Below are 26,248 nucleotides of genomic sequence, written 5' to 3'. Positions count from 1 at the left end.
TGGGAAAGGAGAGAAATTCTGAGGGAACACCTCACAATGGTAAAGACCCCGGCAAACGTGTTGGCCAATCAGTGGTTCACAGCAAAAGCACCGGCCAGATGGTATGGGCCGATTTTGACGAAAACTCAAAAACGACGACAACAAAGATCGCAAGCCGAGATAAGACATTAATGGGAAGAGGCGAAGGGAATCAGGCCAAATATATGGAAACGACCCACACAGTGATTGCCCTCTCTGCCCATAAAGAATGACAACAAGGCGGGTGGCTCAAATACCCTGCCATGGTTGAAGTCCCAGATCCAGTCGGCTATGGTAGAGCTGACCAAGAAGGTCACTCATAAGGAGCTTGAAGAAAAGATCACTTCTTTGGAGACCATCGTCAAGCGGGAGCAGTGGCCAACCAAAGAGAGAAAGGTTGAACCAGAGAGTGAACCTTCGATCGAAGAGGCAAAGGGTTTTGATGAGAAAAGGCAGAAGATCGGGAAGAGTGCAGTCAAAAGAATTTGGCTGAAATAGGCATGGTGTACGCATTGCCGAGCTCATGTCGGGCAGAGACGGAATATGAAGAAGAGTTGGCTGTGGCTCAGTTCCAATCCGAGGACGTCAAGACGATCGATGCGGAGGTGTTTGAAAGGCCATCACCCCAGCAGACCAGATTTGTGAGGCCTCTGAACACCAAAGTGTTGATAGAAGGATGGTCGGTTGGCCGAGTGATGTTAGGCGGGGGGGGGGGGGCATAGTGAACGTGATGTCCACGTCATTTTTTAGGAAACTGAGAAAGAACGAGGACAATCTTAAGCCCACTGACACAATCATGACCGATTTCACAAGAGCTGTCACGCCCCGGGACCCGAGAAGGCCCTGTCCGGTGCGTGCCCAGACCCGCCATATGCCTGCACATATAAGGCGTCTACAACAAAGAGATATGAAAGATAAGAATAAACAACAACTAACGATATCAGAGCAAGTATAGCATCTACTACTACTAACAACAGAAGCGGAAGAAAAGAACTACTCACTAAAGTGATACATAAAGTAATACAACATCTGTCTCAAAAGTACACAAAAGGGGTGGTCTTTATACATGGGTACAACTCTCAACCTCTCCAAAGTAAAAACAATGAGAGGTAGACCACCTATCGATGCGTCCCTCACAAAAGAGCTAGCTCGAGGCGATGCTCTTTCCGCGGTCTCTAGCCTCGCCTGGTGTGGAAGGCTCTGAAAAGAAAACACGAAACAGGGGGCGTGAGAACTATAATTTATAGTTCCCAGTGGGCAATTACTGACCTCAGCACATTGCGCCGCTAGGCCCAAAAGAGAACTGTAGATATGATAATCAACTGGAATTAAACTGCAGATATGAAAGCATGTATTGAATGTTAGAATAAACTACTATGCTATAAGTAATATGATGGCAATGCGTAGTACACAGCCTCTATCATGCTCAAATATGTCCAACACAAAACTAGTGTGATCTCACATGGCAAGCAAGTATACCAAAGTGCAAAGAGCGCTATAATCAAGTATACTATAAGTCCAAACCTATGCTATAAGCATGTCTAAGAAACCCAACTACTATAATCTATTTAGTAGTGATTTTTTTTTACTTATGCTACACTGTGTCGATTTTCATTTCCCATTAAGGACCTACCCAAGGTAGTCCAGCTTGTGCCGCCTAAGTGCCTGTAGTAGCCCAACATTCCCACTCGAGGAATGAGTCTGTCCCACCCGGCCCCGTAGGCTTCTCAATACCGCACGAGCGAACATAAGTCGCGTAGGCTAACTCCGGAGTCCCGGCTTGTAGGGAGCGACCCTCACAAGCATGTGCGAATGAGCACAAATGGCAAGCAAGCGTAGTCATCATCTCAAATATCCGATCATCATGTCTCTAACATGGTAACAGTCACTAGCAACCCATAGGTCTAGTCCAATGTCCAACGTGAAGGTCTAACCGTTCATTATGTCCAATGCCCCTTTATGGCATTACATCTCACTATGCTCGAATCTCATTCCAACACTAGTGCCACTTCATGACATTAGGTTTACTAAGTCCGCACATATTTAAGCCTAATGCCGATTTATGACATTAGCTTACTAATCCACAAACCACTCAAGTCTAATGCCCCTTTATGGCATTATCTACAAGGTTCGTATATAGCCCAAGCTCAATGTCTCTTTATGATATTAGCTTACTAAGTTCACATGATATTCAAGTCCCAAGCCACTTTATGGCCTAATGTATTCTCCTATGTCGAAATGAGATTTATGGCCAAGGCATGTTACATTTGTCATGTCTGCTATATGAAGCATGATTCCAAGTTTCAATTAAAATGCTAAACCCATGCATAAATCTCACATGCAAGCTCTCTACTATATAGAGATCCGAAAATGCATTGTATATAACATAAGCATTTTAAGCATTCTAAAATTCATAAATAATACATCTAACATGAAAATGCATGATTTTCTATTTTACGATACATAAATCCACAAAAATGATATTTTCTCATTCTTAGGTGAGGTCAAACCAACCAAGCACCGCTAAAACTCCTTCGTTTCGCCGAACGGAGTTGCCCACAATTCTCCTAGCACCCTAAAGGTTGCAAGAGAAGAGATACACATACGTTACGAAAAGCTCTAGGCTCAAACATTAACCCATACTAGCAAAGGGGCAAAAACTCACCTACAATGGTGATAATCTCTATTGATCCTCAAAAGGAAGCTAGAACCCTTCCAATCCCACCTAAAGGAAGGTTCTAATCCAAAAGATCAAGCTCCAAAAGCCCTAAATCCAAAATACTCAAAATCAACCCTAAGTTTCCATTCTAGGGTTTCATCTCAAATCAACCACCAAAACTAGAAATCTAGAGGAAAGAAACTTGTTACTAACCTCTTAGAAGCTTCAATCAAGGCTCTAAACCAACAAGGTTGAAGATCTCCCCTCAATCAAGCTCCAAGTCCAAGCTCCAAGCTTCTCCCATAGTGGAAATGCACCAAGAAGAAAAAATAGAAGATCAAACCACCAAAAATCATGCAAAAAGGGGATCAAATCCAAAGAGAAGGAGGGGAGAGCTCCTTTACCTCAATCCCTGCTGTTCCAAGCTCAAGGAACAGCCCTAGGGGCGTGGGTGATGATATAGAAAGCCACAATTGCAAAAATACCCCTGCAGTCCCAACCATTCAGATTCTGCCAAAGTATACCGATACACGGGAAAGTGTACCGGTACAAATCCCACGAAAATGCAAACCCGAGCCTCGGGTTTGAAATTCGGCACAAGTGTACCGGTACAACCATCAAGGTGTATCGGTACAAAATCTGTACCGGTACAGCCATCGACCTGTCACCGGTTACATAGTGTGCAGAGTGCAATCCGAGGGTAGCCTAAGTCCATCTCTTTGGTGATCTTAGCGCTGCATGAAATACTACAAATCTCGAAATACGAGTCACAGGTCGGAACACTGTCAACGACCTACCAGAAAATCTGGAAAAACTCAAAACACAGTCCAAACACTCGAACCCTGCAATTTGCAAAGGTCCAGTGTGTTACAAGAGCGGTCAGCAAGCATGAGAGGTACTGACGACCGAATTAACGGTTGGGTCAAAGACCCTCCAGACAGCCTTCTTTGTGGTGGACACTAGCAGCCACTACAACTTGTTGCTGGGGAACGATTGGATCCACGCCAACGAGTGCGTACCCTCGACTCTCCATTGGAAACTATTCTAATGGGTTAGGGATCGCGTCGAGAAAGTCACGGCCGAAGGAAGGTCGCGGTTAGCATATGTGAATATGGAGGGCATCGACCATGTGAACTGGGCCGAAGCGGACCCAGACTGGATCTCATTTGTCCGGGTCACCGATAAGGGAGTACAACTGATACTCCAAAGAAAAGCAGAAGTGCTGACGGCAACCGAAGAGCTGCCGGCTTGCTTGAAATGGAATATCAAAAGCCAGGAGCCGAGGGTCTGAAGGAGAGCCTCGGCCTAAAGTGTCGGTCGAAGGGGCTGGCAGTGGAAATGATTTGGCTTGTAGAGCTGATGATGGAGCAGTAGATGAATCAGGTGGCTCGACCGGCAGGGTCGAAAACGAACGATCAAAAGAAACGATGACTTCAGCCAGCAGGGTCGAAGGACTAAGTAAAACAAAGGAGTCGACTACAGAAACCCAGGCCGGAGCGGATCTCGAAAAAGAATTCGAAGAGTCACCGATCAAGACCGGTGAAAAGAGACTAGATATTCAAGATCCCATGATCGAAGAAAATTTAGGGTCAGGCGAGGATAGACGGCCAACCTTCATCAGTGCAAAGCTTTCGGTGAAATAACAAGAGGAGCCGATCGATCTACTAAGGAGATATAAAGATTACTTCACTTGGAGCTACGAAGAGATGCCGGACCTTAGTCGAAAGATTATAAAGCATAGGCTCCCTATAAAAAAGAGATTTAGGCCTTATAAGCAACTGACTCGTAGGTTTGAGTTGAGCATTATACTACAAATAAAAGATAAAATTGAAAACCTTTTGAGAGCCGTATTTATTAGAGCAATTCATTATGTTGACTAGGTTTTTAATATAATGCTAGTGCGTAAAAAGAATGGCAAGCTTAGGGTTTGTATCGATTTTAGGAACTTGAGCACGGCTATGCCCAAGGATGAATATCTTATGCTAATAGCTGATATGCTAGTTGATGCCGTAGCTGGTCATGAAATTTTATCATTCATGGTCGGATATGCTAGCTACAATCAAATTTTTATAGCTGAAGAAGATGTATCAAAAGGCTTTCAGATGACCGGAGTCAATTGAAACCTTTGAGCAGATTGTGATGCCTTTCGGCTTGAAAAACGCCGGGGCAACTTACCAACGGACAATGAATTTTATTTTTCATAGTATGATCGGTAAAATTTTAGAAGTTTACATTGACGATATAATGGTGAAATCTAAATTCAAAATCGTTCACTGGGTGGATCTAAAATTAGCCTTTGAACGTATGCAAAAATACAATCGAAAAATGAATCCTCTGAAGTGCGCATTCGGAGTGTTGGCTGAAAACTTTCTCGGTTTCTTGGTTCATCAGAGGGGAATCGGGATAGATAAGAATAAGGCAAAAACGATTATAGAATTACGGCCACCCAAAATCCAGAAAGAATTACAAAGTTTATTTGAAAAAATAAACTACTTGAGATGGGTCATATCGAACCTGGTCGGGAGGATCAAAGTATTTGCTCCATTGCTTCGGCTAAAAAATCAGGAGAAATTTATATGGACAGAGGAGCACCAAAAGACTTTTAAAAAAATTAAAGGATACTTGGTGAAACCTCTAGTGCTTATTCCTCCTCGACAAAGACAACTGATAAACTGTACATCTCGGCTATAGAAGAAAACTTAGGATGCTTGCTGACTCAGGAAAATGGGCTGAAAGAAGAGCAAGCAGTCTATTATTTAAGTAGACGTTTACTCGATGCCGACCAATGTTATTCGGCGACAGAAAAATAATGCTTGGCACTATATGCCTGCACCAAATTGAGATATTATATTTTACCAGTTGAAGTATCGATTGTCTACAGAACCGATCTCATAAAATATATATTATCAAAACCAATTTTAAAAGGAATGGTAGGGCACTGGATGTTAGCCTTATCCGAGTTCTCTCTTAACTACGTCCCAGCACAGGCCGTCAAAGGTTACGCGATAGCCGACTTTTTGGCTGACCATCCATATGTCGAGGTTGAAGAGGCGAGGAAAAATCTAGTCGATTTTCGGCTGTAGATAGTATACTTTGACGGGTCCAAGACATCCGACTTGGCCGGAGCCGGAGTAGTGATACAATCACCCGAGGGTAAGTGTTTTTAGTTTTCATTCGAGTTGGATTTCAACTATTCAAATAATCAAGTCGAATATGAGGCTTTGATAATTGGCCTCGAAATTTTAGATTAGTTAGGAGCACAATTAATAATAGTCAACGGTGACTCATAATTTGTGACAAAATATGTAATTGGAGAGTACTAATGCGAGAGCCCTAATCTGCAAAATTACCTGAGTAAGAGGTGGAGTTGCTTAGTAGATTCAGGGAGGTAGAGTTTGTGCACCTATTGCGAGAGAGCAAAACGAGAGAGCAAACGAGATAGCTCAATCAGCTTCAGGATATAAAGAGTCGAGGGGAATGAGCCTGGTCAAGGTCTGCAAAAGGTTGCTATCATCGGTTCACACGTGAGAGCCAATGATGATTGCACCTGTTGAGACACAGAACAATTGGAGGATACCTCTAATCAACATCCTCAATCCAAATAGCCAAGTTAGGTATCAATTGCGGAAGAAGGCACCCGGCTATTGTCTGTTGGACGGACAACTTTATTCACGCTCCGACACCGCCACTTTGGTTTGTTCGAGCACGCACATAGATGGCCGAACGAATAGAACTTTCCCTGCCCGCCCAAGGCATAAACAACACCATGTATATTGAGTTTTACCCAGGAAAACAACAACAAAACACGAATAGTACGAGGGCACAATACAAGAGCGAGAGAGATAAACTTAACTAATACAACATGAACATTTACATTTTTTATACATTCATTGACTTTACGCAATTTACATTTTACATCTTCCAAAATGAAACCTCTACAAGTTCTCTCAAAATGTAAATGCACATCTCTACTGTACAAGGTAAACTAGTGCACGGGAGTCCACTACCTAAGGCGCAACACCCTTGCAACGATCTAGCATTACTGCGCTTAGTGAAAGCTCTGCAAAATAGGGTGTGAGAACTAAAACAAGTTCCCAGTGGGTTCGGTCGCCGACCTAGGCGTCTTCCCTGCTAGGTCTAATCAGGCATATGTAGTAAAGAAAATGTAGGTGCTATGCAACTATACTATACAACTAAAACAAACTACTATGCCTCTACAATATGAAACTAATAAACAATAAATGGTACGACCCAAGCCTAACGAACGAAAATCAAATATCCCAATTAGATGTCGTAGCCTTGTCAGATTCCAATTTAGAGTTGTCTCCCACGTCGAATTACCCTTCAATTAGGGATTCAATTCAACTCAAAACCTCAAAAGTACAAAACCCCTAATTTTCGCCCTAGGGTTTGCTTACCTTAGGAATACCCAAAATTTCTTGGGATTCACTAGGTTACCTAAGCTTAGAATCTATTAGGGTTCCCAAAAATAGCAATTGCAAGGGAAATAAACTAAACGCTAGTTTAAAATCTCAAAACCTCACCTTAGCCTCCTCTTCTCCTCAAGCTCTTCCTTACTCTTGAGCTTACTCTTTGCTCCCAAGGCTTTAACCAAGCTAATCTCCTTCAATGTACACTTGTTGGAGGGATCCTTTTAGAGAGAGAGGGAGAAGTTAGAGAGTGAGTAAAAGTGAGAGAGAGATGGAGAAAATGGCTCTTTTGGGTGTGTGTAGGAGAGAGGCAGAATTGGGGCCTAGTTATAAGTCCTCAAGCAAAATTACAACTTAATCCCTCTCCACTACAACATTTTGTATTAAAAGTGGCTTTTATGGGTACATATAGCGGCTTTTTGAAAAGCCGCAAAAAAAAGTACCGACTTTTCTGAAAAAGTCACAAAAAAAGCCAGTGAAAACTGAGTCCATATAGGTCTATGTCAATATAACGGCATCTTGTAAAAGCTGCATTTTAGTGCCTATAGCGGCTTTTCGAAAGCCACTATCAGCATTCAAATTGTGGCACTATTATAGCCGCCTTTGATTATATATAGTGGCTTTTTGCCCCAATACTACAATTTTTACAGTTTTTAAGAGCTACGGCAATTATAAAGCCGCCTTTAATTAGTATAATGGAATTTGGTGTGCCACAATGCTATAGTTTTTGCGACTTTTCGATGCTGTTAATAAAATTATGTTGTGACTTTTTGAAAGCTGTTAATATGCATATACAATTGACTTTTTATAAAGCTACAATTGATTGAAATATATAGACTTTTTAATATGTATATTAGCTAGGGACTGTAGTTGTATGGAAGATACAATACAAAAATGACACATTTATAGCAAAAAAGTTGTTTCATTCATATATAAGCCAAGAGTATCTAATGAAACTAAAATACTAATTGTTCCTCACATCCTCAACATCAATAAAATGATAAAAAACTATAATATCCAAAAACAATTTTTTTAGAAATGATACAGTAGCTCAAAATATAAAATGATACTAAAGGGCATAGTTGGTCCAAAATACAAAAGAAATGATCAAGTATCACTGGAAGGATTTGATGATGCTGACGTATAGCACGTGCCCAAAGACTCAGGATCCTGTAACAAAAATAAAAATTTCTTTCAATAAAATAAGAATATAGTTAACAATTAAAACATAATGACAAAATTAGACATGCTATCTAGCTAGGTTATAGACATATAGTAAATATAGAGTTGAAAGCTAACAAACATAGTATTAAAATTGCCATTAATTTTTTTGCATCGTCACTTATAAATGATCCTTTTTTTTGTGTGTGAGTTAGTTTGAACATCTCAACAAGTCCAGGTACTCTACCAGTTGTATCTTCCTGCAAATATCATAATGTAGACAAGTATAAGAATGTTGCAATAACATAAGATGAAAGAATCCTTTAACCAAGCCATACTTGGGAGCTGGATACCGACTATAGAAAAATCCCTTTCCATCGTGTGTCCAACTAATTGTTGAGAACTTTACCTGCAGCCAAGAGAAGAGGCTGCATGTTAGTTCAAATTAAAAAAATAAGTTAGTTCAAATTAAATAATAAGTTAGTTCCTACACTAGACACGTACCAGCATGGTCCCTAAACTCTTTTTGGTGCAAGTTATACATTTTTGTCAAAAAGTATCCACTTTAGGAATAGTCTTACAAGCATAAATTTCACATTCTGCTAGCATAGCTAAAAGCTGATAGAGAGTACAGGATAAAAGGAAACCAACAAGAATGCGATAAAATTCATTTGATCAGAAGCAATAATGTTAGTAAGTCCTCAAGATTTGAGTGCATTGACTGAAAAAGAAAATAAATCATTAACTTATTCGGTATCCCCATAAAAGTAGATAAATCAATTAATTATTAATCAACTTCACTAAACAGAAGCTCTCACTCATCAGAATGGAAGGACATGAGATTCACTCACCCATGATAAGGTGTCGGGTTGGCATTGTGTAAGGACCGAGAATTTGACTGTATAGTCAGACTCTCTGTTGATGATGTTTTTGTATGTATTTTAATTACAAAAGCATCCGTCAAGTTTCGGGAGAAAACGAATAAAAATGGAGATTTTACGCGATCTCCAAGTTTCACTTAAAGTGAATAGTAACTCGGTTTTTCGGAGAAGCCATGATGTGAAGTTGACTTCTGGCTCGTATCGGACTACGTTCATAGCAGTCCAATACCTCGTTTCGACCGGTTCAGCTATTCGGGAACTGATGGCGTTGATGGATTTTAGATTTGACGCACGGATTTTGAGAAAATCTGAAAATACATGTTTTATATGTATTTGTGCGTAGTTTCTTCTGTTGGAGAGAGAGAGCGGATTTAGTTGCGAATACATGATTGATCGAGGCGAAGCGAAATCGTAGGTTTGTTGTCTCTGTCGTGTTGATCGCACTGGTGCGATCCGTTCCCAAATCTGACGGACGGATCTGTGGAGATCGCGCGTTGATCGAGGAGAGGTCGGTGATCGCAAAACGGTAATTTCGCAAAAGTTGCAACATTTTATGTACCGTTTTGCGTGAAATCGTACGTAGAGGTGCATTCGCGCGTTTTACACGCGCTGTGAGGGACTCAGTATTAAATACTGAGGTTTCGTGGGCTAACTCGCAAGTCTACACCTTGGTATACATAGTCCACCTAGGGTTTCTCAAGCTAACCCTAACCCTAGCACGAGCTAAACCCCCAGCCGCCTCCCTTGGTCCCTCTGCCCTAGCTGCGCACCCTCCAGCCGCCGCCGACCAAGCCCGGGCAGCAAGCCACCGCCGCAGCGACCATTTTTCTCTCCATCTCTCCATCCCTCTCTCTCCTTCTCTCTTCTCTTGGGTTGAGAGGAGGCCGGAGCTGCATTGCTTCCAGGCACCCTGCCGGCATCGCCCCGACCACGTCGGAGTCTCCCCCGCCGGCCGCCGCCTCCCCTGTGCGCCGCCGCAAGCCTCCACAACACCTGCTGCCAGCCTGGGCCGAGCCCAGGTTGAGGACAGCCCGCGGCATCCCCGACCGGTCCCGGCCATCGCCGTCGCTGGAAGGAGCCGCTAGACCCGTGCCCTAGCTTGTGCGGGTGTGGCTCTCTCCGCCAACGCCACCGCCGCTCCCAGCCGCCACCCGAGGTGAGCATTGTGTTCCTCACCTCCCCCGCACCCATCTCTGGCCAGCGCGCACCTCGCCGTGCTGCCGGAAGTCGGCCGGAGCAAGCTTGCTCCGGCCAAGCCCGAAATAGGGCTTATTTTGTGTGGGTTATTGTTCTGAGCTTCCCGAGGCCTCCCGATCAATACGGAAGGGAGCATAATGATCTTGACTCATCGCTGATCATCGTGCTCACCTTAGTTTCTGTCGGGGAGGCTCCATTCCGCTGTTTCGGCGATGTCGACCTTGTAGAGCCTTTTTGGCTACTGTTTCAGGTTTACGCACATTTTTTCGGCGATCCGAGGCTGTCCCAATGCCTCCGGAGGTGAGCACGGTGATCGTTGGTCACTGCCGATCACAGTACTCACCTCACTTTGGATCAACAGAGTCCGGTTAGTTCTGTTCGGCGCGATTTTCCTCGACTGTGCGCTGTTCACAAAATTTTTAGGTTGCTCCCACGCCTCCCACAGTGAGCCGTTGTGTTCTGGATCATGAGCATAGCATCCGGCACATCAAGATCTGTCAGTACCTGTCTCGACGGACCTTGGAAGTTCTCGGTTTGCGAGAACGAGCCACAGAATCGCCCGATTTACATAAAATGTTGGGATTTTATGTAAATATAGGGGCTTTTGTGCAATTGCGCACCTTGTGGCCACTGTGGGCAGCGCGTTTGTGTGTGTGGTGACCTCTGGACTAATTGTCCATGATCCGATAGCTTTTACGGAAATCGAAAAGTCGATTTCGGTGCGTTTTTCGGCGAAATTCGCCGAAAGAACGCGATTTCGGTTCGGATTTCTTCCGACGTCGTTTGGTTGTCCTGTGAGTTGTCGTTGAGCCTTATTGGCTGGTCACCATCATCATTTTGTGGGTTCGGTGATGACGGGTGAGCGACAGTGGGTTCCGGTGTCGAAATAGACACTTCCGGGAACCCGGATCCGAACAATTATCCGACGATAATTGTTTGTTTATGCTACCTTGTGTTTGCTGCCAAGACATCCAAATCGGTGTGTTTCGTGGCAGCGGGTGACTCGTGGCACGAGTCGGTGAGTTTTGGGACACTTAGTGGGTTCCGACGGCGTCCCGGTGTGGTTTTCGAGACTTCCTGCTAGTTACGGTGATTGGTTTTGGAAAACCGATACGGGGACTTGTGTGGGGTTCGGTGAGTCTCGTGCTTTGGGGTTAGTGGGTTGGATACTGACCTGGTGGATCTTTTTAGGTCCAGTTGACTTGTGCGTACCCAGTGTTTCGACGCGAAAGTGACAGGTGGGTACTTCGAGCTGATAGTCGGTGAGATCGTTTCACCTTTCCCTATTTTTCTATTCCAGCATTATAGTCTCTACATGTCGTTGCTTGTTTATCATTTGTATATCTTACTCTCTTGGCGGCATCGGTTAGTGGTTGATAGACATGTAGAGCAGGTTTGCATTTGTACTTTGTATCTCTGTGGACCTTGGGTCCAGGCAACACATCGACTATCTTGTCATGTGTTTCAATCTGGTTGATTGTGGTTTAGCGTCGCACGCCCTAGTATCTATCGTGGTTCGGCGTTGTACGCCCTTATTTCTGGCTTCGGCCTAGACACCGGCTTCAGCCGGTTTTTGTTTGAGCATACCAGCATGACTTAGTCATAGCACTTGGGGGTATTCGTGACACTAGGTCGGTTTGGCCACCGACAGGAGGTGTACTTATCCGGATGGGTCGTCCAATGGGCGGATGAATTAGGTCGGTGCAAGCATTGTGACAGGCAACGCATGAGGTCTACGAACCAATATGGCAGGCACCAGATTGGGTACAGTTTTGGTTGGTTACCTGGAGGCATACTCGGCATTGTTTTCTATACAGTAGCAATCTTTATTACTTGCTTTTTATCATATCTGCTATAGCTACTGTAGTTCTCTTTTGTATTATAGCATTTATACTTTATTTACCTTACCTCCTTTGGTTTCCAGTGATTACGGTTTGCCTTCGTGGCTCTGTCGTACCCACTGGGAAACCTTGATTACGGTTTCTCACCCCCTATTTTTCCAGGTGATTCGGGCAAGGAGTGGGCGTTGGGCACGACGAGAGGACGTACTAGCTAGATCATCGTAGCAACCGTCACCCGGGTTATATTTCATTCCTACATTTCGTAGTTTAATAAATGAATGGTTCAGTTAGATGATTAATATTAATGTTTGAATGTTTGTGAACTGGTTTTAGCTGATGATTTACTATGATGCATAAGATTGGAGTTTATGGATCTGTAGTATTGATTTTATGAATAACTGGTTTCGGATTTATGTATTATACTTGTGGTTTTCTACCCCTCGAGGTAGTCGGTTTTCAAAATGGAGTTTCCGAGTGGAAAACAGTTTTAAAAAGATTTTCGAATGGTTTTCGTGAATGATTGAATTAGAGTTTAAAAATAAAACTTCCGGGTGGGGAGCACTTTTAAATAGGATGCTTGTTGTACTGTGCATTGCATCATCCAACGCCTAAGGAGTGTTTAAAGGCATGCATTATCTCCAAGGATCGCTAGCTGTATGAAAATGCATGGCATGAATTGATTGTTGATTGTTGAATGTAGACTGTAGTTGTGATCCTGATGTAGCTGTTGGTACGCCGTGCAAATATAAAGGAGACTCTGTCCGAGTGGACAGAGAAACGTTGTATTTGTGGCGGGTCTGTATGTCACGTGGGCCAGGTTGAAAAAAAAAATGGCACGTTTTCCGCAACTTTGATTTCAAAAATGGTAATTGATTTAAAAAGACTTTTAAAATCGGCCCCGGGGCGTGACATATTGCTTATCCTCGATAGACATAACCTTAATCGTGACCCAATCACTCCCATTCTCACTAAGCCCATACGCCAAATACTTTCCATCCTGTCTGACTACAAGCATGGTGAGAGCCACCGTCCCATCCTTGCTAAGAGTGTTCAGATCCAATAAAACCTCTGCTTTTCCTTCCAATTCATTCTGCGACAAGAGCCGATGTTGCCAAATCATCAAAAGCGTTAAGGAAAAAGCAATAAACATACAGATACCCCCTAAACTTTTAACCTGTTACAATTTGATCCTTTAGATTTTCTCTTAAACCAAATAGTTCCAGATTTTACATAGTTTGCAATGTTATCATCTCTCAGTTGATTTGTTTCTAATCCTTCTTTACTCTCCGTGTTACCATGAGTTATCAAAATGACAATTTTACTTAAGAATTTAGCAGAGAATTCAGTTCAAACTGAAAGTAAGAGTGGAAAGATAAGTAAACATATTGACAACCACAATGATTCATAATCAAAAGAGCCGAGGAATTAGGTCGCTAAGATAATCAATATTGACTCTGCGTAAAATTATTCTATCACAAGCTCGGTCGTGATAAATCGAAGGCTCGAAACCACAATGATTCATAGTAATGCCATATTTGATCAACAGTACTTACTCTACCAATCAAGTATTCCTCCACACCACCACATACAACATCATAGTAACAAACCATTACATAGCATCTGACACAACATAGACCACAAGAGAACCCAAAGCACAATACCAAAACTGAAAACATCAGCCTTGTGATTGTAAAATTTGTGTTCAATTACCTAGAAATTGGAACTTAATGATCAGATCATAATAAATTTTCTTGAGAGAAAGATGACGTACATTACATTAATACCATAAATAGGCAAAAGGTGGAAATAATTGAATAACTTATCTCCTCTTCTCTCAATCCGGTGCTCACACATCCAATCTTATCTCCTAGCACAAGTAATTCCTATAGAGAGGGTGAAACATGAATTATAAGGTTATTAGGATGAGATGCTACATGAAACTGTCTATTATTTAGGTTTGATTTAAATGAATCTTGATTTATTTGTTATCTGTTGTTCTGAGTTGATAGCTTTCAAGTCTACAGGGAAAGAGAAGTATGCACCTCATATGACATATTATCAACATCAAGGCGCCAATCGTGGTACCGATCGTAAACTTCAATGCCTCCCAACAACACTCTCGTGTGAAACATCATCATCTGCAAATTAAAGCAACATGAACTCTGAGAAATGATATGATTCTTAGCTTGTAGTCCTCACCCTCACAAAGCTATCCTTTACAAATACTGCAATGCAAGTAAACGGCATCTTGATGATCCTTCACTTAGCTATCTTTATTAGGCTTTAACTGATCCAATTAGCAAAATTTGTGATGTAGACATATACACGGCATCAAAGAGTGAACAATTCGAAAAAAATGGGACGAAATTGATGAATATTGAAGTATGCTGATTCAATCGGTAAGATAAAGAGCTATGGTATCTCTACAAAAGAATATAAGTAGAACTAAGTCTTAGTGACTAAAACAAAGTTAAAATGTACGGAAAGTTGTCGTACTATTTGATATTTGGACTCAGTCCCTCGCTCTGGTAATTTATTACAATTCATCTGTATGCAAATTTTTCTTATACAAGGACCTTTTAACCCTGTTTCAAACACACTGAAACACGACACCATTTTACCCTTAAAACAACTGTAATTCATCAAGTAGAGTGGATGACAAAGATTAGACTCAATACCTCTTCGAGCTCATCGGGGGATCAGTGATACGCTCTCATGTGATGCAAATGCTGAGGCGGCCGAAGAAGATCGAATCCAAAGATAGGGGAATCAATATGAGGCGGCGAGTCAATGAAGGATGATATGTGATCTTGCATTATGTTCCTTCTAGAATTGTAAAGTCCCTGCCAAACAAAGCATTTTAGATTGGATTAAAAAAAATAAAAAATTGGTAAAACCTATTGAGATGGTTGAATGGAGCTGCTGTTCTTGTGTTCCAGTGAAAGCTACAATAAAGAGGTGAAGTAGAAACAAGGGCATTCATATATATATATATATATATAGAGTTGAGCTAGAATACTCTCGATAGTAAACGGGGCGTTTTACTATCGAGTTGTTTTCGATGATAGAGCTTCCAAATTGACGATCGGCTCCGTTAAATATGATCTAAACCATTTAAACTACCTAGAAATCAAATTTCACGCACTTTCGATATTGTTCTTTTATCCATCTAGTAAACAAAAAATGAATGGNAGAGAGAGAGAGAGAGAGAGAGAGAGAGAGAGTTGAGCTAGAGTACTTTTAGAAGCACCATAAATAAAATAAATAAAATAAAATATAATTCTCACTCCCTTAGGTACAAAACCTTTGGGGCGGCTCTTCCTCTGGTATCTGCAAAAGAAAAGTTCATATTACTATATAATTCTCACTCCTTTATTAGGTAAAATGGAGGAATAGCTTAGATTGATGAGTAGATTTCCTAAATAGAGAAAACCTCACCTAGAATCAGAAGCACAATTATCAAACCCCAGAAACTTTAGCATATAGAAAGTAGCATATAAAGAAGCATATTCCCACAGTCCCAAAAGTCGCAAAACAAATTATAATCTACTCAATACTAACCCAAATGGCAAAATTAGCAGGCAAAAAAGGTGAAAAAGCTGATGAAAATTATCAAAAGCATATTAATTTCATCCTCCAAATCACCAACATCGCAAAAAAGATTAAGCTTTCATAGCCTTAACCCTAAAACATAAGCAGCATCCACTAGAATCGAAGACAAAACCCCAATTAGCTCCTCAAATCGGATCACTAGATCCCAACCTACGACGTTACCCATATCAAGCAAGAGATCAAACTCCACAAAAGAGGATTGGGGCAACCGATCCCTATCTCAGAGCTATTCACGCCAAAAACCAAAACCAGAGAACCAGGGAAGGGGTTTCGCTTCTCCTCACCTTCTCTACTTCCGGCGACTCCTCCGGCGGCTCCACCTGGTCAGATGCCACCGCCGCCGCTGCCGCCGGAGTTGGCATAGGCGGCGGCGGCACCGCGGCTATGGTGCGACCGAAGAGCTTGATTGCGGGGTCTCGGAGCTTAGCCATGGCTCCGCCGCACTATCGCGTTTCAAAACCCTAGAGAGGAAGAGGTTGGAGGAGACGCAAAGGAGATAGGGCGAGAGGGGTTGGGTTTGGATCTGTGTAGAAGGGGGAGAGAGGGAGAGAGAGAAAGAGAGAGATGGGTAATTTGGACCTCTAGAGATAGAGAGAGAGAGAGAGAGAAAGAAAGAGAAGGAGATAGCTAATTACTTATGGACTAGGTCCAGATAAAGAGAAGAGAAATATATAATTTGGTCTACTATTTTGGGCCGGCCCATATCAAAAAGTCGCTAAATAAATGTTGTCTTTTAACTAATTTCTTGTAGTGCCCATTTCATGCAATTACACTCAAACCACATTTTGGGATGACAGATGGTCCGGACCCTAATCCAAGGTCTAGACCTCGTACCTAATTTGTAAATTAGCGGAGGCAGGGTCCGAACCTTGAGGTAAGGTCCGGACCCCGAGAGTTTGCAAAAATTTTTTCCTTCATGTTTTGCTCCAGAAACCTTGTTTCCACTCTAATCTCACTCCAAGTTATTTATAATTAATTCAGGGTCCATCTAAACTCCCTTAAATTGTCATGCCCCGGGACCGCTAGTTTGGTCGGTTCGGGCACGTCGAACAGACGCCGAACAGACAGGACCTTCCATGTCCGCCCAAGGCTAAACAACAAAGTCATGTACATCAAGTTGCCCAGGCAAACTAAAACAATATACATAAAGCACCACAAGTGCAATACAAACGAGAGCAAGACACAAGTAGTGAACAAAAGAGAGAATTCTATCTATTACATCACATTCAACATTTATCTTTATCACGTTTACATTTTCATCTCTCAAAATGTAATACACGATTTACAAGTTCATTTCCACATACATAGCAACTCTCCAATATGTACATATCAACATCTCTATATATACGGGATACTCTAATGCAAAGGAAAGCCGCTAGCTACTAGGGCGCTATGCCCTTACCGCGGTCCTCGCCCAGTTCGCTCGAACTCGTCCCTGCAACAAAGTAGGGTGAGAACTATATAAATATAGTTCCCAGTGGGTTCGGCCGCCGACTCCGCCGATCTTCCCACTAGGTCTAAGAAGGCATAAGCAGGTAGATAGATAGATAGATAGATAGAAATGAACTGCTACATTCTACTATGCCTTCAAATGTTAAGCAATGCATGAAGTGTTCCTCTAGTAACAAACCTACTATCATGCTAATATGCTTCAATAGTGTCATGGATACAAACATAGTTATGCAATCTACTAACATACACTATGTCTACTCATGGTATGAATGCAAATCTACTATGCTATCATGTTCATTACTCAATCAACTTGGCTAGCCCGAAGGTTCGCCCCGACTCACTTCTCAATCTCATAGGTGAGGAGAAGCTGCACTCGCACACCGAGACCGTCTGCGGGACAACTACGTCTGCCCCTGTCGTGAAGTACTCCGAAAACCACCACTTGGGTGGAGCGACCACACCAAGTGCAAACAGACTAGTGAGTATGATCCAATCCTCACAAGAGGATACCCTATCTACAAGGGTCATAGTGCTTCTACCGCACTAATTCCAAATGCACAATACAACAATCGGAAACTCTACTATCCCTAGAATCTTGTCATAATGTGTTACTACACTAGATTCGATGCCACTCGTTCAAATCATTTATTGTAAGTGTCTCAACTTGTTCACATGTCACTCGTTCATGTTGTAGTGCCTCTACTACACTAATTCCATGTCAACTATTATCATCATCTCAAGTTCAAGTTGTCACTTATCTTGTCACTATAGAATTTCATGTCACAAAATCTAATTCTCATGCACCCTAGGTTCTTGTGTCAAGCTCACCACGCTACACTACTAAGGAACATGCAAGGAAAATAGAAATGTAACAATACAACATCCTATAATGCATAAGTACAACATATGAAGATATGATCAATAATGCAACTGAGACATATGAAGGAGTTCAACTGCTTCGGGATGGCACCCCCCCACCTCTTGGTGATGCCGCGAAGCTAGATTCCAAGTTCCGTAACTTTCTGCCGTCTATTTCTTCCGACTGCGGCAAACGAAGCCAAAAATAGGCTTTCCCTCAATATCTTCGCGCAGACTGGACGGATCGCCGAACCGACTTCACCAGCACGCTAGAATACCTAGCAAATAAGTATAAAAGAGATCAATCCCAGCTTTAGATCTCATCTTTACAAAACCCTCTTTAGAACCCTAACGCACAATTATTGCGAGAATCTGACGCATAGCTTCGCGATTCAAGCAATAATCATCTTCCTAGCATCCTAGGGTTCACCCAAAACCAATTCTAAGGTATAAAAACTTAACCCTAGAAATCTATCATTAAAGCTCTACGAAGCTCACCTCAAAAACTTGCTCCAACAGCGAGGAAGAAGATGAAGAAGACGAAGATCCAACTTCAAGCTTCAATCTCCACCAATTTCCTCCTACTTCACCCTTAGAGAAAGAGAGAAAAGTGCTTAGAGAGAGAGAGAGGAAGAAAAACCACAAGTAGAGGTTGTCTTTGGCTGTGAACAAGAGAGGGGGAGTTGGGACCCTTTTATAAGCTGCCACAATTATATAAAAGCCCCTCAAACAATCCCCAATTGCAACAGACCAAAACTGCAGTTTTCTGCAGTTGGTACCGGTACACGGGTCCTTATCACCGGTTTAACAGCTACGCAGAGGCCAACCCGAGAGCAACCTTCTCGGGTAGTTGATCTGGTACCGGTACTACTTGGATTTGTCACCGGTTAACAGCCTTGACAGAGGCTAACCCGAGAGCAACTTTGCTCTCGGTTTCTACAGTGTGCCGGTGACACCACTGGGCTGTCACCGGTTCACAATGCTCCAGACCTGATTCTCGCATTGTTTCGACTCCAATTCGCGCCGAGCAATGCTAAAACCTCTCTAATCCTCCTGGAACTCAACTTTAACCTTCCAACATGGTTGGAATGTTAAACGGATCATGTCCAAACATTCTTCTCGCCACACTTTGGTCACTTTGACCAATAGTGGATTATTACTACGAGGATTCGATACCTTACATAAATAGTCTCAAGCACCATTTTATTCATACATTGCCCAATTTGGCCAAAGTTCAGGGAAGTATATTGAAATTCAATACACTACATTCTACCCCCCATAAAAATAGTTTTGTCCGCGAAACTTAAATCCATACCTCAGCTTGATTGTTCGAAGAGATGAGGGTAGTGTTCTCGCATTACGTCCTTGAGTTCCCAGGTAGCCTCTTGTTCATCGTGATTACTCCACTGGACTTTAACATACAGAATCACACGATTTCGCAACTCTTTTACTCCACGAGCAAGAATACACACCGGGAACTCCTCCAATGTATCGAGGACTTAGTTTTCCCCGAACTCCGAACCTTTTCACCCCTCGCATGGGCGACACCTTCAAGAAAACGCAGTCCCTGACCACAAACTCACGTTCTCACCAGCGTTTGTTCGCATAACTCTTTTGTCGTGTTTGCACCGTCAATAGTCTTTGGTGAGCAAGGGGAACCTTCTCCTCGGCTTCTTGAAACATATTCGGGCCTTAGGCGACTCATTCGCCAACCTCGCTCCAATGTATAGGAGATTGGCACTTTCTTCCATAAAGGACTTCAAATGGCACTATCCGAATACTTGCATGGTAGCTATTATTATAACCAAATGCTGCCATTGGCAAGTAAATGTGCCATCCCCCTTTGAAGTCAATAACACATGCCCGAAGCATATTCTCGAGAATTTGTATTGTCCTTTCTGATTGATTATCACTTTGGGGATAAAATGTAGTGCTGAAGTCGAGCCATGTGCCAAGAGCATGATGCAGGCTCTTTCAAAATTGAGATACGAATCGGGCGTCCTAATCCGATACAATCAATGCCGGAACTCTATGGAGTCGTACAATCTCATCGAGGTAGACTTGTGCTAACTTGTCGCCCAACCAAGTGGTGTGGATTGGTAGGAAGTGAGCTAACTTCATTAAACGGTTCACCACCACCCAGATTGCGTCGTGACCCCTTTGTGAACGAGGTAGCCCCACGACAAAATCCATCACTACGTTTTCCCATTTCTGCACAGGGATCGGCAAACTCTAAAGCTTCCCTGCTGGAAGTCGGTGCTCTGTCTTAACTTGTTGGCACACAAGGCACTGGGCCACGTAGTGTCCAATATCCTTTTTCATCCCAGGTCACCAGTAACGCATCTTTAAGTCCTTATACATCTTGGTACCACCCGGATGAATGCTATAGGTAGATTGATGCGCTTCTCATAAAATCTCTCCCCGAATTCCCTCATCACTTGGCACACATATATAGTTGGTCTCGAAACCGAAGTGTGCCATCAGCGCCAATGCTAAAATTACAAACACGCCCACCCTCAACGTCGCATCTTTTGGAGATCCGGATCAAAAGATTGTCGATCTTTAATCCTCTCCAACAAGGTTGGTTGAACAACTAAGGTAGTAAGTATGATAGGGGCGTCCGGAGCCACAACCTCTAAGTTGAGTCGTCGCATTTCTTCAAGTAACGGTGGCTGGCTTGTAATCATCGTTGCGAGATTCTTCACTGATTCTACCAAGCGCGTTTGCTACCACATTTGCTTTCTCCGAGTGGTACAGAATGGTCATATCATAATCCTTTAAAAGCTCTAGCCATCTGCGCTGTCTTAAATTCAGCTCCTTCTATGTAAATAAATACTTAAGACTCTTATGATCTGTATATATCTCGCAATGTTCACCATACAGGTAATGTCTCAACAACTTAAGTGCAAAGACAACAACTGCTAGCTCTAGGTCATGGGTGGGGTAATTTTTCTTGTAGTTCTTCAACTGACGGGAAGTATAGGCAATGACTTGTCTACGTTGCATCAATACACACCTAAGACCATGTTGTGATGCATCACTATACACCACAAAACTCTCCCCCAGAACTGGTAGGGCGAGAACAAGAGCCGTTGTCAACCTTTCTTTCAGCTCCTCGAAGCTTCAATCACACTCGCTGCTCCAAACAAACATAGCCCCTTTATGTGTGAGGCGTGTTAGTGGAATGGTGATCTTCGAAAATCCTTCCACGAACCGCCTATTATAGCCCACAAGACCAAGAAAGCTTCAAACCTCTATGACGTTCATCGGGCAAGGCTAATCCTTAATTGCCTCCACTTTCCCCGGGTCGACAAATATTCCACCTTCAGATATCACATGACCTAAGAAGACGACCTAACGAAGCCAAAAGTCGCACTTCTTCAACTTAGCATAGAGCTTCTCCTCCCGAAGGACTTGTAGTACAATTCTCAAATGTTCTACATATTCTTCATCACTTCGGAAGTAGACCAATATGTTATCTATGAATACCACAATAAACTAGTCTAAAAAAGAGTTGAAGATACAGTTCATTAAATCCATGAATGCTGCAGGGGCATTTGTAAACCTGAACGGCATAACCGTAAATTCATAATGTCCATACCACGTACGGAATGCAGTTTTATGAACATCCTTCGGCTTGATCTTCAACTAGTGATACTCCGACTGAAGATCAATCTTTGAATACATCCGAGACCCTTGCAATTGGTCAAACAAGTCATTAATGCAGGGCAACGGGTACTTGTTCTTGATCATGACTTTGTTTAGCTCTCGATAATCCACTTAGAACCGGAGCGATCCATCATTCTTCTTCACAAACAGTACTGGGGCTCCCCAAGGCGACACACTTGGTTTAATGAAGCCCTTATCGAGAAGATCTTACAACTAAGCCTTTTGTTGCTTCAACTCGGCCAATGCCATTCTGTATGGGGCTTTCGAAATTGGTATGGTCCTGGGAACCAACACTATCATGAACTCGATCTCCCAGTCCGGCAGTATTCCCGACAACTCTGTAGGAAATACATTCGAAAACTTTCGGACCACAGGAATGTCCCCGAGCACTGAAATCTCCTTACAACTCTCTACCACCGTCGCTAAATAAGCCACACAACCACTATTGATCAACTTTTTTGCACGTGATGTGGTCACAATCATGGCAAAAAGTGAGCTCTTACACCCACAGTAGGTAAACTCCTCTTACCCAAGCTCACGAAAACTTATCACCTTACTTTCGCAATCGGTGGTTGCATAATACTTCGAGAGCCAATACACACCTAGCACTAGGTCAAACCCTTTTATTTGCCTCAACACCAACAAGTCCACCGGCATAATCCAATCACCTATCTGTACTAGACAAGCTGTGCACAAATCTGTAATGCAGAATGCATGATCGGGAACCTAGACCTATCTAGTACCTTGATTTTAATCCACTCAATAAAATTTTTATCACACAATTCTAATCCTCTACTACTATGAGTTTGTGAATACTCTCTGCATAACAAGATAAATTAACTTATTATGTATATAAAAAATGAAAAAAAAAGAAAAAAGGATAATGTCAATGAACAATGAAATTATAAACTCTATGAATGGTTGAACTTCATGATAATTCTTTAAAATATAAAGTTGTGCTTGCTCGAACTCATTTACATCCAAATCATATATAGTACCGGCTCCTAGTGCTTTCCCAAATTGAGAAAAATAGATAAACCTTCATCAGATGTGCTATCTCTACAATCATAATTCCGCTCATGACGATTAAATTTTGTCTCAATGCCATGAAGATATCTAGAACAAAAGGTCATACATTCATTTGCAATGTGCCCTTCTGCAATTGAACCTTCTGGACAAGCTCTATTGCGTATAAACCCTTTTAGAGTATACAAGTGCCGCTCTATATAGTACATTGACCTATATTGGCTTGGTTCTCCAATCTTAGCTTCATTTGCTAGATGAATTGGCAAATGCAATATAATATCAAAAAATGAAGGAGAAAAAATTCTCTCTAATTTACAAAGAGTTATTGAAATTTGAGCTTCTATTTGATCCAAATCATCTACCTTTAGTGTCTTAGAACCTACCACAGTGAAAAATAAAGATAACTCAATAAGTGGTTCATAAACTTCTTTAGGAAGTAGACCACGTAGAGCAAGATGAAGTATGCGTTGCAGCATAATATGACAATCATGACTTTTCAATCCAAAAATTTTATGTTCTTTAAGATTTACACAATGAGATATATTTGAGGAGAAGCCATCTGGAACTCTTAATTGCTTAAGAAAACGGCAAAATGTGTGCTTCTCATTTGGCGATAATGTGTAAGATGCAGCTGGAAGGACAAACTTATCCCTTTTTCGAATTGGAAGTAATTCTAGTCTAATATTCATTACTTGCAAATTGAGACGAGATTTCATTGTGTCCTTCGTTTTTCCCTTGATATTCATAAGTGTCCCACGTATATTATCAAATATATTCTTCTCAATGTGCATTAAATCCAAATTATGGCGCAACAAAAGGGTTTTCCAATATGAAAGTTCAAAGAATATACTTTTCTTGTTCCAATTATCACCCCGATTGCTATGTGATATTTTTACCCTTTTATTAGCAGCTTCTGTTAAGATCATCCCTTCGAGATCTCGCGCTTGTTTCAAGATTTCATCACAACTAAATAGCTTTGGTGCACAACCTCGCTCCTTGGTGCCATCAAAAGAACATTTATCATTTCTCCATTTGTGCTTACTAGGCAAATATCATCGATGACCCATATAGCATTGCTTGCCACCATTGGTTAACCTAATAGAAAAAGTATTCTTATTGCAACAAGGACATGCTAGTTTTCCTTTTGTACTCCATCCAGATAGATTTCCATAAGCAGGAAAATCATTAATTGTCCACAACAAAGCTGCATGTAATTGAAAATTTAGTCGTGTTGATGCATCAAATGTTTCAACACCTACTTCCCATAGTTCCTTCAACTCTTCTATCAAAGGTTGGAGATAGATATCCATTGCATCCCCGGGACTCTCAGGCCCTGGAATGAGCATTGACAAAATAAATTAGATTGCTTCATACACATCTATGGAGGTAAATTGTAGGGAATTAGTATTACTGGCGAAATACTATATGGTTTTCTCGAATCTCCAAATGGTTGAAAGCCATCACCAGCAAGACCAAGTCTCACATTACAAGGTTCTAATGCAAATGATTCATGTAGTTCATCAAAAGACTTCCATGCCATTGAATCAGCTGGGTGCCACATCGTGCCATCGTCTACTCTTTATCAAAATGCCACCTCATAGAAGAAGCTATTTTTGTTGACATAAAGAACCTTTGAAGTCTTGGTTTTAATGGAAAATAACGTAATTACTTCAATGGTATATTTTTACCATTTACTTTATGTTTAATTTCCCCACTATATATCTCATGCTTTCATCTAGAAGCACCACATATTTTGCATGAATCAGATTCTTCATCCTCCTTCCAATATAACATACAATTGTTAATGCATGCATCAATATTTTGATAAGAAAGTCCAAGATCATGAATAATTTTCTTTGCCTCATAATATGAATTTGGAAAACTTGTTCTACTTGGGAGAATATCTTTTTTCAATAATTGAAGCAGCATAGTAAATGATGTATTTCTCCATCCGCCAAGGCTTTTAATATGAAACAATTTGATTAGTAAAGACAATTTTGAGCATTTGGAACCATCATATAATGGTTGATTAGACTCATTGAGTAATCTATAGAAAGACTTTGCCTCATCATTTGGTTCGCCTTCAAGATCTTCATCAATTATAGTTGTATTGTTCTCAAAGTTTCTATTCAATTCGGGATATAAATCCCTTATGATTTCATGCATCTCATCAGCACTCTCATCTTCTTCTATTTCCTTATTGTCATCATCTGAATTCGACTCGAATTGAGACTCACCAGACCTTTCACCATGATGATACCAGAAAGTATAACTTTGAACTATTCCATAAACTTTCAACTGCGTCTCAACTAGCTCACGAGTTCCTGAATATGTATTACTACATTTAACATAAGGGCATCGAATTTTGTTGTTTTGTCCTGTGCGTTTAAAGGCATAATCCAAAAAATTTTGAACTCCTTTTTCATATGCTTTACTTAATCGATCGTCAACTAGATTCATCCAACGTTTACTAAGTGCCATTTTCTCATAATGGGGTGGAGGTAATCCAAAAAGATTACCTAAACAAAGAGATAGCATAATGAGCAATGTTATGCAAAATTTTGTGAAGAATGTAGAAGAAAGATTATTGTTAGAAATCATTCAAATCAAAAATATTATTAAGAAGGCCTAACGAGTATTTTAAATATATAGGAGCGGAATTTGATATTCTATCTATTTATAAAAAAGGACAAACATTTTGCAATTTGACAAAAAGCTTAGCAGTAATTCATGAAAATATATAAAGAGTTTAAGATACAATGAGATTTTACCAATGGTACAAAAGTAATCGTGAAAAGTTTTTTATGAACAAGCAAAATTTGAAATCCTATTAAATAGAAACAACAATGGAATGAAAGCGAGAAAATAAAGATTTAACAAAGCATAGACAATGTCTTGATATCCTACTAGCTACTACATTCAACTTAAAGACTATAATATTTCAATGGTTAAAACATTAGTGTTGATACCAAAATTGAGCCGACCTAACCCACGTATGAGCCAATAAGAACACGTGGTACACCAGGAGTCGGCAATAGGCGGCTGAAGGACAAGAAGGCGGGAACGGTTGAAGATTTGTGCGTAACTTCCATAAGGTGTTAGCATAACTTCCATGAGGAGTTAGTATAACTTCCACGATCATGGTTACAACCATGTCCCCCAACTACTTTCAACCAATTAATAATGTGGGCTATAAATAGTAACTTTGAAGCCTGCAATAGGGATCTTCGCCCCTGCGCACACAAGACCACCTTTATTTTCTTGCATCTTTCTTTCCTGCATTTATCGCTTTTCCTAGGAGTAGTTCCTATAACTTAGCCTCCTTGGAGTCTGTCTGCCCTCCGGGCATCACTTCATTATAAACACCTCGGAGTCTGTCTGCCCTCCGGGCATCACTCCCTTGTACACCTCGGAGTCTGTCTGCCCTCCGAGCATCACTCCCTT

The 26,248-nt window shown here is 41.5% G+C and overlaps 1 pseudogene; it reads right to left on the bottom strand.

Moving 5' to 3' along the window:
- LOC109718259 lies at positions 8,010–16,415 on the bottom strand (annotated as a pseudogene).

This window comes from Ananas comosus, linkage group 12 (genome assembly GCF_001540865.1).
Source record: "Ananas comosus cultivar F153 linkage group 12, ASM154086v1, whole genome shotgun sequence".
Lineage (NCBI taxonomy): Eukaryota > Viridiplantae > Streptophyta > Magnoliopsida > Poales > Bromeliaceae > Ananas > Ananas comosus.
This window is presented reverse-complemented; position numbering and strand designations above follow the sequence as displayed.